An 11,875-nucleotide genomic window follows, 5' to 3' on the forward strand; every position below is an offset into this window, starting at 1 on the left:
TATCCAACTGTACAGAATTTTGCTCGCGTACATAACACACACACACACACACACACACACATACATACACATGTACACGCACACATATACGTGTATGTAAGACTTCTAAAACTTTACACGTGTATATATGCGTGTGTATCTTTGCCTCTTCTTTCTTCCCTTCTAACCTTGTATATGTGTGTGCGTGTGTGCGTGTGTGCGTGTGTGCGTGATTGTGTGTGTGCGTGTGTATGTGCGTATGTGTGTATATTTATAAGTGTTAATATATGTATATATTTTATTCTTTAGGTTTAGTCCTTCGACAGCGACCATGCTGGAGCACCACTTTGAAGGACTTATTTCTTAAGCCTAGTTCTTATTCTATCGTTTCCTTTTGCCGATCCGCTAAGTTACGGGTACATAAACACGCTAACACCGGTTGTCACGCGGTGATGGGAAGATAAAGACAGACATACATACACAGATACATACATACATACATACATACATACATACATACATATATGTATACACACACACACACATACACACACACACACACACACACACACACATATATATATATATATATATATATACATACATATATGACAGGCTTCTTTCAGTTTCCATCTACCAAATCCACTCACAAGGCTTTTATCGACCCAGGAAAAGACACTTGTCGAAGGTGCTACGCAGTGGGACTGAACCAGCACTGACGCCAAGGACCCTAGTACCAACGCTACAAACCGATACCAACAGCGTCAATGAAGTAAACGGCCCTACACCCTACATTACTAGCAACGGTACTCACATCATCGACAGTACCCACGCCACCGCCGGCACTGCCAATCCTACGGCCAGCAACGACCACCACGTCGATAACAACCACAGTGTCAACAGCCACGGCACCTCCGCCGGACCCGTGCGTTATAATGATAGCAGCAATGACGGCGGTCCCAACAACACCCCTGACAACAACATCCCCAGGCCCGGAGCCAACGAGAGATGCACCAGCGATGCGAACACAGCCAGCATCCAAGCCTGTAAATACATAGAATCGGCCAGCACAGCTTTTAAGCGACGCTGGTATAATCACCGGTCACTCTTCAGGGTCCCAGAAAGACGATTCGTCACATCCCTAGTAAGACATGAGTGGCACCTCAAAGATCAAAGGACCCCACACGATATCGTGTGGAAGATCTTAGAACAACCGGGCCCCTACATCAAAGGGAGCAGGCGCTGCAAACTCTGCATAGCTGAGCGAGCCAGAATACTTAAAGATTCTATTAGGCCTGTATCGCTGAACGCCCGTCAAGAAATAGTCACACAATGCGTCCATTTCAAGCGCTACCTGCTGCAAAACTGGGATTCCCTGCTCGCTGATTAAGCTTGTAAGAGTCCTTAAGATCTGTTAGCAGGCTACGAGATAAATTCCTATTTCCCAATATTGGCTGCTCTAGGGGAGACAACCCGTCCTCACCAACGCCGGAACTTTCATTCTCTGATGGCCTTTTGACCAATCAACCGTAACAACTTTCCACCTTCGAGAGGCGAAGAGCTAAAATTGTCTTTGCATAGAGTCTGTTGAGCTGCCCACAAGGCTGTAGCTATCGTGGATGCGAAACCATTGGTCACTCTTTGACCAGACTTTAACTTCATTGCTTTAATACTTCACTGCTCGATATTCTAGAGTGTGCTTCTTATGCGGATGTATGATACATTGACAATATATATACGAAAATAAGGCGGCGAGCTGGCAGAAACGTTAACATGCCGGGCGAAATGCTTAGCGGTATTTCGTCTGCCGTTACGCTCTGAGTTCAAATTCCGCCGAGGTCGAGTTTGCCTTTCATCCTTTCGGGGTCGATAAATTAAGTACCAGTTACACACTGGGGTCGATGTAATCGACTTAATCCCTTTTTCTGTTCTTGTTTGTCCCCTCTGTGTTAAGACCCTTGTGGGTAGTAAAGAAATAAATATACATACGAAAAGGAAAAATGCAAGCAAAGGGTAACAATATTCCTAAGTATTTAATAAACCTAGAAAAATACAAGACAAGAAATAAGCCTAAAATAAAACAAAAGAGCTTAAAATATTACAGCTAAAATAAAATTTGAATGTGTTGACAAATAAATAAAATATTCAACTAAGCCAAGCCATTCAAAACTGATCAACCGTCGGTCACCCAAGAAGAAAGCTTAAAATACTGCAGATAAATATAAAACTCGATAAAAATAATCTGATGCTTTATCATAAATTTCCATGTCTCAGATTGTCGCCACTAGGTGGGAGTTGTTCGCTCCCTTCTTTGCAATATGCCGGACACAGATATTGTGTTGTTAACTAGCTGGAGGTATCCTCCTGGGTTTAAAAAGACTACTAACACTGTTCTACGCAGAACAACCACGTTGGGGTGGTAACAAACATTACTTTTCACTAGAGTTTACTACTTACATCTCTTATAGAGATTTTAGAACAAGAAACATGGCTTGTTGAAAAATCAGCGGCTGTTTGTCGGACACCTCCAGCTAGTTAACAACACAATATCTGTGTCCGGCATATTGCAAACAAGGGACCGAACAACTGCCACCTAGTGGCGACAATCTTTATCTGAGACATGGAAATTTATGATAAAGCATCAGATTATTTTTATCGAGTTTTATATTTATCTGCAGTATTTGCGTAACTGTTTGGACGTAGTGGCTCGCAAGTGGTGCATTTTAATGCTTCCGCCAACTTTTGGTCGCAGCTCTCATCGAAAAATGCAAACAGTTGCTGAGATTGACGGTAAGTGGTTGTCTAAAGGAAAGATTACGTGATTTCATTGTTTACTCCTTTCAGCTTTATGCATGGCCTACTTTTGCTAGACTTGTTTTACGCCAGACTTGCAGGAGCGACAGTGATAGAAAGAAAGAGAACATCAGAAGAGACACTTTCTACAAATTCTAGGTTCGTTTCAGATTAGCACCGATAGAAGTTTTGAAATTGCCGAAGGAGATAGCGTTTACCTAAACGCTCGAATCTGAAGAGGAAGACGAGGAACACTTTACGCCGGCTGTAGCTGGCGGTGACAAAGAGGGGGGATAGTAGAAGGGGCTGGTTAATAGAAGGAACAACATTAAGTAGTATCCACTTCTAGCTATGCAAGGGACTGGTGAATCTATCTGGTCACTGTCCCCGGAAGCAGACGAGCAGGAGACTTCCGCTCTAACCAACTTCTACTCCATCGGCTTGCGACAATTGGGGTGTAAAAGAGACTGGAAAGGAATAGCGAATTATCAGCAAGAAAGAGAAGAGAAGACGACAAAGAAGGAAGAGCAGTCTGACCTAAATGTATATAAAATGTAACATGAAGACGACGACGGCAATGACGCGAGAATTAGGGTAGATAGAAAGAAAAACCAGAAATTTATAAAGAAAATAACAGAGATATGCTGCAACGGATACTGTCTCGCTGCATTAATTAATCAAGGTTAATTAGAACGGGAATACAAGTGATGCAACTGGCAGACTTTTCCTTAAAATAGTATCAAGTTTTGACAACTAGTTAAAAATAAGAGTATCCGGAGGAAGTAGGACCTTTCTTTGTAAAGGATGTTGTAAAGGATGTTGTCTAGAAGGGATCGGGTGCATTATATTCTAGTACGAGCAATGGCGTTAGGACGATGTTTTAGGGAGGTTTTGTCCTATTTAAATAATAGATTCTCACCAGTATATGAGTGAGAAACCTTACATGCATCTCTGTTTTTAAATATATCTTTTTGTTGTTGTTATTATTTAAAAATTTCTTATTTTAAAAGATCGTATCGCATGCGTGGGCTTACAGGAATACCCTCTCTTGCTTTTTCTGTACGTGCTGGTTCTTGAGTCACTGGTGCAAAAATAGGAACAGTTGGAATAGATTTCTTTCGAACTGGGACTCAAGAGGCCTATGAGGTCAACGTCACCGCCATAGCGTCAGATGCCATCATGATGGTGGAAGCAGCAAGCACCATTCTAAAGGAATACGTGACGGTGACAGGGACTAAGATTCTCCTGGGTAAGCTATTAACTGAAGAAGCAGGTTCATTCCGTCAGAAGACCTCGTTTGACGCTGGACCACGAATCGGTTAAACGGCTCAGAATCTAGGTCAGTCCTGACGCCCAGGCGAAAAACAAACAACGAACAAAGTAACGGACAGGGTGGTCATTCTTATCTGGAACTGGGCCGAGGAAAAACTGTCCCAGGAACGTCATCAGGCGGAGACAGTGAATACCTACATTGTTCATCGTCTGACAAATCTTGTTCCAGATTAGAGCGTCTTCTGTTCAACTTGTTGTAGAAAGGATCTGTTCCACTGGGGAGGCGGTCCATCAACAGCCATCACTCTATGAATGGCAGACCAGAGCTGCATTTCTAGGTGAAGCAAAGATCGATACTAGACGTCTTATACCTAGAATGTTGTCAGGTGCTCAGTTCTTTGCCAGTTGGGTAACGAGATCGGTGGATGTTCTACTCTACAAATGCACAGATGATGATTAGTGTCCGGAAAGAGTGATAATGTTCTCAGGAAAACTTTAGGTGTTAACAGAAGCGATTTCAAGAGATTGCTCCGAAGGATTTTCGGATCAAGAACTACGATGGCCAGTTTCCATAAGCCCACGACCTGGCAGCGCTATAGAAGAGCACTACCGGTTCGAGGTAAACTTTATAGGTACTGAAGCACAATCAGAGAAACTTGACCGAGATGCATGCAGAGCATCGAAACCGTTCATTACACTTTCGTTCGTAACAGGTGGATATATATATATATATATATATATATATATATATATATATATATATATATATATATATATATATATATATATATAGTGTAATAAATAAAATATATGCATACATACAAACATATATGTACGTACCTACATCTACATGTATATATACATGCATATATAAATATATATACGTGAGTACAGGACACCACAACTAGACGTAGAACTCAACGAGAAAAGAAAACGGAAAAGCCATTTTTTTACAACAGAGAAACAGAGACATGGAACTCAACGTGAAACGAAAACGAGAAAACCATTTTTTTACAACAGAAAAACAGTACAGGACATACTACACAAGGAAAAATCCCCAATCATCAGCTGTCACTAGTAGACTCAAGCGTATTGCCTTCGAAACACGCTTGAGTCTACTAGTGACAGCTGATGATTGGGGATTTTCCTTGTGTAGTATGCCCTGTACTCTGTTTTTCTGTTGTAAAAAAATGGTTTTCCCGTTTTCGTTTCTCGTTGAGTTCTACGTCTAGTTGTGGTGTCCTGTACTCACGTATAATATACATATATATATACATGTAGATGTAGGTACGTACACATATGTTTGTATGTATGCATATATTTTATTTATTACACTATTGTCTGACAGCGCCTTCGCGTCGGGTTCGATTCGATTCGTCGCTTCGTTCCGTTTCTTATCCTCCCAGTAATGTTTTATATATATATATATATAATTATATTAAATTAGAGATAAAACCACTATTAGGCAAATCAAACAATGAAAAACTTAAGCCAATACATAAAATTAATTAATTTATATTATTTTAAATATATATCAAAAGTATTAAAAGTTTAATAAAAGATAATGAGTAAAACACTACGATCGTTTCATGGCTGTCCAATTCGTAATAATTCGAGTTATGGTTACAGTCAATCTTCAGGTAATTGAAATATTTATCTTAGCGAGGTAAGATAAATATTTCAATGCGCAGATTTCCTGCGCAGATGTTCATAGCATCAGTAGTCACCTACCGCCTGACCGTGGTGCCTTGACCCGATTTGTGGCTGAACAAGTTGGAGAGAATCCTTTTCCACTTTTTGTGGAAAGGAGGGAAGCCACTTGTAAAGCGCTCTGTCTGCTGCCAGAAACCGCTAAAGGGTGGGCTAGGGATGCCTTGGCTGAAGATGCGAAAGGTCGCGTTAAGGTTGAGGCACCTCTGGCTTTACTTGGATGGAGAACTGGTGTGGTCACCGCACGTTCGGTTCTACTTTCCGCGATTAACGTCCTTAACGGACATTGGTAATTGGATCAAGCAGAGACCTAGGCTGGGGGACTGGCAATTGGAGTGCCGTCAGGCACTTCAGCTACTCTCTCGGGCGTGCAATGCCGGCAACAGGAGTTCCACCACGGATTTCTATAGCGGGTTAGTGGAGGTTAAGTCCGAAGACGCCTTGGGGGAGACCCTGGGCTACGATGAAAATCAGTTGACCAACCTGTTCCGGAGAACGTTCGGGCCGGGGTACCTGGATAATTACCAGAAATCCCTGGCCTGGCAGTGTTTCCGTGCGGCGTTACCTGGCTTGTTTTTCCTGCGTAGTAGCCATACTGAAAGTACAGTATGGAAGACGCGTATGAAAGGTATAGTGACAGGTACCTTTGTATCCGGCCAGGGGTTGGTTAACTTTTTCAGTTACCACCTCGGTAGTAAGATCAGGCTGGAGAAGAGGTGTCTGTCACGAGATATGTTTGCGAAAAGATGGAAGTCTGTAGCGTGCAAGCTGAGTATATCTGGCACCAGGTAAGTGTGGCCGGATCAAGAAGTAAAGGTTCTACCCGGATGGCAGGGATCCGTGCCCTACTGTATAATACAACATTTTAAAAACTTTATATTGTAAATATTATATATATTTTATTGTAATCAAAACGTGTTAAGCTACTACACATTTAAAAAACTTTATATTGTAAATATTATATAAACTTTATATTGTAAATATTATATATATTTTATTGTAATCAAAACGTGTTAAGCTACTACACATTTTAAAAACTTTATATTGTAAATATTATATATATTTTATTGTAATCAAAACGTGTTAAGCTACTACACCCTATAGTTGTGTTAAGCTACTACACCCTATAGTTGTGGTGTCCTGTACTCACGTATAATATACATATATATATACATGTAGATGTAGGTACGTACACATATGTTTGTATGTATGCATATATTTTATTTATTACACTATTGTCTGACAGCGCCTTCGCGTCGGGTTCGATTCGATTCGTCTGAATTTGTATGTCCCCTCTATGTAACGCCTTAATAGCGAATCTTTCATGAAATAAAGTAGCTTGCTAACCAACCACATGGTTCCGGGTTCAGTCCCACTGTGTGGCATCTTGGGCAAGTGTCTTCTGCTATAGCCCCGGGCCGACCAATGCCTTGTGAGTGGATTTGGTAGACAGAAACTGAAAGAAGCCTATCATATATTATATATGTATGTGTGTGTGTGTGTTTGTGTGTCTGTGTTTGTCCCTCTAGCATAGAGACCGATAGAATAAGTCTCGGGGTCGATTTGCTCGACTAAAGGTGATGCTCCAGCATGGCCGCAGTCAAATGACTGAAACAAGTAAAAGAGAGTATATCCACCTATCAGTAATCTGAGATTACTGACAGGTGAATACATACACATATATATAGAGGAGGAAGCACAAGTACCACAGAGCCGGATAGGTCGCAAGGTTTACAGACAACAGGTGGACTCGCGCAATTTTCGAGTGGTATCCAATAAAACATTTATATAATTTCTAACACTGGCAGTCTGTTAAGTCCCTATACATTGTGGGTGTTTAACTATGTCACTTAGATGAATTAACACTGTCCCCACAGTCTGTAGTTTTAACTATAATATATACATGTGGTGTGACATAGCCGTGTGGTAAGAAGCTTGATTCGAAACTACATGGTTTCGGGCTCAATCCCACTGTGTGGAACCTTGGGCAAGTGTCTTCTACTATAGCCTCGGCCCGACCAAAGCCTTATTTATATATGTATGTATATATGTATGTATATATGTATGAGTACATAGAGTACATACATTCAGGCATACATGCAAGCATACACACATATATCCATACAGACATACATTACATATACATACATACACATGCATGCATACATACACGCATACATGCATACATGCACACGTATATATATATATATATATATATATATATAATATATATATATATATATATATATATGAACATATGTATATGCACATACATACATACATATATATGTGTTTGTGTTACTTAACGCATGTTATCGATCCTACCCCCTACTGCTTTCTTTTATTTGTTCTTTTCTTTCTTTCTTTCTTTCTTTCTTTCTTCTCACTTTACATCGTTTATTTTCTTGCACACGATTGTTTACGATTTTCACTTCTTTCTCTTCTTCTGTTCTCTCTCCCCCCCTCTCTCTCTCTCCTCTCTCACTTATATAAAATAATTATAGCACTTACTAATCCTTCCTCCCATCACCAATGAAACCACCACTGCCGCCGCCACCGCTACCACCACCACTATCACCTTCAAAAGCAACTCTCACCACGACATATTTTTTACCTTTAATTTACATGCATACTCATGCACACACACGGTGACATGAACACACACACACACACACTCACACACACATACACACACACTCATATGATGACATGAATTCACGTGTATTTGTGTGTGTGTGTGTGTATGTGTGTGTGTGTGTGTGTGTAATCTTTATTGCATTATTTACTTTAATTTCCTCTTTTTTTTCCTAATTTCTCCTCTCCACCCCGAGCACTTCCCTCTCTACGTTCTTCCACTCAACTACTCCCCCTCTAAACACTCCTCCCCCGATCACAGACACACACACTCCCCCCCTCTCTCTCTCTCTCTCCTCTATATTCGTTTCCTCCTATTTCTCTCTCCCGCTCTCTGTCTCCCACTCTCCCCCTCTCTCTTCCTGTCTCCATCTCCACCCCACCGTCTTTCTTTCCTCCTAGTCCCCCCAATCTCCCTCTCCCTCTCCCACATCTTCCACTCCTCCGAGTCTTTTCCCCTATCCTCCCTCTCTCTCTCTTTCCATGTCTCCCTCTCTTCCTATCTCCACCCCCTGACTCTCTCCTCCTTACACTTTCCCGCCTACCTCCTTCCCCCTTCTCCATCCCGTCTCTCTTCCTCAAATCTCTTCTTTCCTCGCTCTCCCCCCTTCTGTTACTCTCTCTTCCTCACCTTCTTGCCTCGTCTCCTCCCGTAGAGCCCCCACTCTCTCTCTTACTCTCAGCCCCCGCCACCTTGCACTATATGTATATTTAAATTACCCTTCACCTATGGCTTTCTCATTCTTCCGTTGCGTGTCTCCCCCAATTCAACTGGTGTTTTCATCTCAGTCCACTCGTCATTCTCGCCACTTCATTCCTTTCATCATACACAGTTTTTCCATCCGATGTGTCTCTTCATTGTTCTATCTGCCAAAACAGGACGATTCTGTTCCATTCACTGACTCAGGTAAGTACTAGACCCTTTTTCTATCATTAACAAGAGGACAATTTGGGTGGGAGCATAATGAGATTCGATTTTAGCAAGTTCCAGCCTTTCATTTGATTTATACTTAAATTGGTGAAAATAGCATGGCAAGGGAGTTTCTCTAATTCGATGCAGAACAACTACCTCAGGGGACTTCGTTTGTAAAAAAAAAAAAAGCCAGTTTTTCGTTTGTTTTTGTTCTCTCTTGATATTTCTAGTTTTCGGATAAAATTACATTGGCAAAAGTTGCGTACCCGTGCACACACATACACGTAAACACACTTATTAAAGAGGAAGGCCTGCCCACTTTTCCAGGATTGCGTTTTTGTCAGTGAGGAATGTTGTTCCGTTAGCACTGAGCAGTGGTGATGTTCCGAAGGACTGTGGCCTCTAGATGTCTTTCAGGACATCGTAGAAGCGCTTGGAGTTATTACTGTCAGCATACTTCTGTGTCTCATCCACCCCTTACTGCTGAGTCAAGAAACCGTCATATCTCAGAGATTTACCCGTACCTTGCTTTTGGTGGTGTTGTGGGTCACTTTCTTGGACTGACTCATGCACAAGGATTACTAAATACAAGTCTTTTCTAGTGTTTTTTAAACTAGATTTTTTTTCATAGTCCTATATGAATTCCAGGCAAGAAATGGCACTCTGTGGTTTACGACGACGAGGGTCCCAGTAGAATCCAATCAACGGAACAGCCTGCACGTGAAGTTGACGTGAAAGTGGCTGAGCGCTCCGCTGACACTTAATATAGCTCTCAGGGAGATTCAGTGCGACGCAGAATGTAACAAGTCTGTCCCTTTGAAATGCAGGAACAACTAATTTTTGCCAACTGAGTGAACTCGAGCAGCGTGAAATAAAGCGTCTTGCTGAAGGACAGAGCGCGCTGCCAGGATTTGAACTCACGACCTTACGATCGTGCCCCGAATACCCTAGTCTCTAAGCCACGTGCCTTCACTTGAACTCCATAGATTTAGAGATAATATTTTTTGCAGACTGCTTTAACCAGTCTTGCAAAAAGTAATATCATTAAATCCATCATCGACATACCTTACCCTTTGCCGTCTCATCTTCTGGATGAAGTGATGTTGGCGTGTGTTGTCATCCCTTTGCAGTAAACAAGGACCAATGGGATTGGTGTAGCCCTTACTTCCGGAATTGACCCTAGGCTTTATATATCACCAGATTGATGTTTGTATTTATTTTAATTCTGTGCTGTGTGTTGAGCATTTCATCATAACACGTCTATTTTAAGGGAAAATCTGTGAAATATGGATGTGTTGTCCACTAATGTTTCCCTCTCCAGTTTTGTTTTTGTGTTGTGATTCTTGTTATACGAGAGAGAGAGAGAGAGAGGGAGAGAGAGAGAGAGAGAGAGAGAGAAAGAGAGAGAGAGAGTTGTAAACGCATCCTCAGTGCCCCAGCATGGCCACAGCTCGTGAGCTGAAACTAGATGAAAATGAAAATGAAAAAATACCACACAAGTATTGATCTTTTCACGCTTTCATGCTTGTAATCGAATTAATAAATCTCATTGATAATCGTAGCTTGTTCACGAGTCAGCTTTATCAGGTGATTACGTCCAGGATTCAGCTGTTGAAGAATGCCCAATCAATTCTATTACAAATCAATTCTAATACAAATAGGTAGCTATTCAGTTGATCGTAAAAACTGGGGAGGAATGGGTCAAAACATACGTCATTGCTCTTCAGATTTCGAATGAGACGTCGATACCGTTGACTATATTAATCTGTCAATATATTAAATTCATCAGGCGGCGAGCTGGCAGAAACGTTAGCACAGCGGGCGAAATGCTTAGCGGTGTCGATTAATTAAGTACCAGTTGCGTACTGCGGTTGATCTAATCGACTGGCTCCCCCAAAAAAATTTCGAGCCTTGTGCCTAGAGTAGAAAAAAATAGATTAATTCATCAAGGCGGCGAGCTGGCAGAAACGTTAGCATGCCGGGCGAAATGAGTAGCCGTATTTCGTCTGCCGCTACGTTCTGAGTTCAAATTCCGCCGAGGTCGACTTTGCCTTTCATCCTTTCGGGGTCGATAAATTAAGTACCAGTTACGCACTGGGGTTGATGTAATCGACTTAATACCTTTGTCTGTCCTTGTTTGTCCCCTCTATGTTTAGCTCCTTGTGGGTAGTAAAGAAATAGGTATTTCGTCTGCCGCTACGTCCTGAGTTCAAATTCCGCCGAGGTCGAGTTTGCCTTTCATCCTTTCGGGGTCGATAAATTAAGTACCAGTTACGCACTGGGGTTGATGTAATCGACTTAATACCTTTGTCTGTCCTTGTTTGTCCTCTCTGTGTTTAGCCCCTTGTGGGTAGTAAAGAAATAGGTATTTCGTCTGCCGCTACGTTCTGTGTTCAAATTTCGCCGAGGTCGACTTTGCCTTTCAACCTTTCTGGGTCGATAAATTAAGTACCAGTTGCGTACTAGGGTTCATCTAATCGACTGGCACTCTCCCCCAAAATTTCGGGCCTTGTGCCAAGAGTAGAAAAGAATATATCAATTCATCAATAATTAAAACTATCGATACGTTGTTGG

The sequence above is a fragment of the Octopus sinensis genome, linkage group LG4 (assembly GCF_006345805.1).
Source record: "Octopus sinensis linkage group LG4, ASM634580v1, whole genome shotgun sequence".
Taxonomy (NCBI): Eukaryota; Metazoa; Mollusca; class Cephalopoda; order Octopoda; family Octopodidae; genus Octopus; species Octopus sinensis.